The sequence below is a fragment of the Nycticebus coucang genome, chromosome 5 (genome assembly GCF_027406575.1).
Source record: "Nycticebus coucang isolate mNycCou1 chromosome 5, mNycCou1.pri, whole genome shotgun sequence".
Taxonomy (NCBI): Eukaryota; Metazoa; Chordata; class Mammalia; order Primates; family Lorisidae; genus Nycticebus; species Nycticebus coucang.
The window spans coordinates 756,035-759,971 of record NC_069784.1 but is presented as its reverse complement, the minus strand read 5'-3'; positions in this window follow the sequence as shown (position 1 = coordinate 759,971).

Genomic DNA, 3,937 nt, shown 5'->3' with positions numbered 1-3,937 from the left:
TAGTCCCAGCTGCTTGGGAGGCTGAGGCAGGAGACTCGCCTAAGCCCAGGAGTTGGAGGTTGCTGTGAGCTGTGTGACGCCACGGCACTCTACCCGAGGGTGGTACAGTGAGACTCTGTCTCTACAGAAAAAAAAAAAAAGGAAAATATCACTGTAACTTCATCCAAGGTACCTTTAAGAAGGAGGACTTCTGAACCATGGAAAACTACAAATTAAGAATTTCTAGGCCAGGCAGGTGGCCTAGCATTCTGGGAGGCCTGAGCTGGAGGATCCCTTGACCTCAGGCCCAGCCTGAGTAAGAGCCAGACTCTGTCCTGACCAAAAATAGAAAAAAATAGCCAGTAGTTATGGCAGGTGCCAGTAGTTCCAGCTATTCAAGAGGCTGAGGCCAGAGGATCACTTGAGCCCAGGAGTTTGAGGTTGCTGTGAACTATTACATGACAGCACTCTAGGCAGGCAACAGAGTGAGACTTGTCTCAAAAAAAAAAAAAAATTCTCATCTGGGCTGATTCAGGTCATTCGTTTAGTCCAGTGGCACCAGGTAGATAGCCTTTGCCATACCCATGCCCAGCCTTGTGCCAGACTGACTGAGTTAGAAGCTCTAGCAGCAGCAGACAATGCCAGCCCCGGCTCAGGCATCGGAGTGAACAAGGTGAGCCCTTGCTGGCACAAGGCTGCACCCTCCTGCCTCCTTGTAGAATCCCTTCCTGCCACAGGTCCTGGTCCCTTCTGTCTGGCTCTCCCTCCTGAGGCTTCCAGATCTGTGTTCAGGCCTGAGTCTTCTTCTCCCCTTTGTTGGATACAGGAGGCCTGCTCATCCCTCCCGGGCCCTCCAGCCCCATAGCTGAGTAGTTGCCTATACCTCAGGACTGTGCTGCTGCTGCCATGTCTGGGTCCACGGGTGGGACTCTGCAAGCTGTGAAGAGCCGCGTCACTAAGAAAGGGCCGGGAATGCGGCACATCCTCAACATTTTAAACTACAAAAACTAGTTTATACTCTATTGAGCCTAAAGCATCTCTACCTCCATGCACTGCCCATCTCCTGAACCTCATTGGAGTTCCTACTGGACGGTGGGGGTGGGGTGGGTGTCAGGGTGCTCTGTGTCTGAAACAGCCGGCTCAGCTTTGCAGGGACAGCACAGCCTTGAAACCTGTGCCAGATGGTACAGAGCACCAAGTCGCACCTTCACCCTGCTGCTTATTTCACTCACACAGTTTACTTAACCTCTCAGAACCTCAGTTTCTCTACCTGTAAGATCCAGACAAATGCTCTCGCCCTCTTCTCCCCACATCAGACAATAGGTTTTATGAAGAATGACTTTAAATACTAACATTTTCTGAGTTCCCCCGGCGTGCCTGGCTTGGTGCCCTCTCCTTTACAGGTCAGCACACAACTTTCAGGGCACTGTCACTACCTCTGCTTTATAGGTCACAAAAAGGAGACATGTTAAATGAGTCATCAATGATTACACAGTGAGGAAAGAGAGGATCCAAGCCAGGCCACCTGCCTCCAACTGCCCAGTCCTAGGGACCTCATTGGCCTTATTGACCCTGGATCCAATGTCCTAGAATAGTGACTGTTGCAAAGGATGTTAAAAATAACTGTAGGTGACTGCACCAAGACCTTCTTCCTGAATCGTTACCATGAGGAAGGAAGTAGTATTTATTGAGTAACTTCCATACCTCAGGCTCTTTTATGTTTTTTTTTTGTGTGTATGTTTATTCTGAGACAGAATCCCACTCTGTCCTCTCCACAGCTCACTGCAGCCTCGAATTCCTGGGTTTAAGCCATCTGCCTGCCTCAGCCTCCTGAGTAGCTGGGACTATAGGGGCTACCACGCCCAGCTAATTTTTCTATTTTTTTTTTTATAGATGGAGTCTCACTCTTGCTCAGGCTGGTCTCAAACTCCTGAGCTCAAGCAATCCACCAGCCTCGGCCTCCCACAGTGCTGAGATTATACTCGGCCTCTCTTATGCGTAGTTTAATCCTCCTTATATCCAGCTTAATCCTCCCAATGAAGTGTGTGAAATTATTAAATACATTGCATTTATTATAAATCCAAGTTGAACTACAAGGTAAAGCAACTTGCCAAAGGACACATGGCTGGAACCCTCCCTAAGCCTTCCCTCTCCAAAGCCTCTGTTCCTACCTCTCTATCTGGGGTCTTCACAGGTTCTTTGTTCACATACTTCTAAAAGAATTTTATGTCATATACCTTTTTTTAACCTTTTTATGTTGATATTCAGAATTTTTTCATTATTTCAAGTAATTGAAAAAGCTGCAATTTCCAGGGTATTATAAGTATTGACATTTAAAACCATTGCATCACATTAAACAAATTTAATTCCTTAATTTTTTTATTCCTCATAACATGGCCACAATTAACAGACAATATATGTGATGCAATAAAAAGAAAAAGCCCTCAGGAATGTACATCTAATCGACACTGGACTGCATTTATCATTAGTTGTACCCTTTGCAAACCATGGATGTGACAGTTATGAAGAAGGGTTTCCTGCGTAAGCTACAGTAACTTTTCTGGCTATGAGTGATCAGAGTTCCTCTAATGCATTGGGATGACCACCTGAAACTCACCTCCAGCTTTTCTGACAACTCATTTTCTGCCCTGCTAAGAGCCTATGACTGTCACATCCACTACTTATATCCAAACCCCCACCAGGGACAGGGCCAGAGCTTCTCCCACCAAAACTGTCCTCCCCTTAATAGCTCTATAATTTGATTGCTGCTGTCCACTATAATTTCCAAAATTAATACAAGTCCCAGCACCACTGTAGTTAACACCACCAAGACTTTCTTCTTTGTTGTAAACTGCCACACCCTTCACCCTGGGTCCCATGTCCTGGGTCACCACCCCTTCTGCTTCTACAATGGGGACCGTATGTGCCATGGTTGTTGCCATGACCTCCACGTCCCTGTGTCCACGTCTTGTCCTTCTTAACCACCTGCACTGCCACTGCCTCCACCACCTTCATAGAGTTTCCTTGCCCAGCAGAGCTCCCTCCACCTCCAAAGTTCCCACATGACCCTTAAACTTGCCAGAAACCTCCAAGATCTCTGTGACTCAGCAGGATGGACCTCTGCTTCAGAAATAGCCTTTCACTTCAGACTTATATTTGCTAATAGTGTAGACTTTTCTGTTATGTTTTGTGAAGATAGGGCCTCACTCTGTCACCCAGGCCAGAGTGCAGAGGCATCCTCATAGTTCACTGTAACCTCACCCTCCTCCACCAACCTCAGCCTCCCAGGTAGTTGGGAGCAGAGGCGTGCACCACCATGCCTGGCTATTTTTATACTTTATTTTTTGTAGGAATGGAGTCTTGCTGTGTTGCCCAGGCTGGTCTTAAACTCCTGGCCTCAGCAATCCTCCCACATCAGCCTTCCTAAGCTCTGAGGTTACAGATGTGAGCCACCATCCTGAGCCAAAATTCTACTCAATCTTAAAGTCACAGCTTGATCTTTCCAGCCTCTGCTCACTGCCCCACTTGCAGGCTGTTGCTGCTTGGGTGCATAACCACAGTGGTCCATGTTGACTTGGGACCCACATGCATTTCTGCCATTCCTTTATAAATGTAAATCCACTAATTTTTCTTACCTCTTCTATGTAAGCTCTTTGAGGCCAGGGTCTGTGTTTTTCTTCCTTGTCTCCAGGGTCCCCTAACTTAGTGTATAGCACATGGACAGCATTGTCCTTTTGAAGGAAGGGAGAAAAGAAAGCAATAACTCAACTGTGTTAAAGAGGGAGGGACGTATTAGTAGAAACCAGGAACAAGATGAGATCAGGAACAATGGGGAAGACAGATCAGATGACACAACGTCCAGCCTTAAGCTTTGATGAGTCTCTGGAGCAGAAAAACTCAGAATTAATGATGAAGAAGGACTTTCCTGTGACCTCATCTCTCGAATTCACCTGGCTCC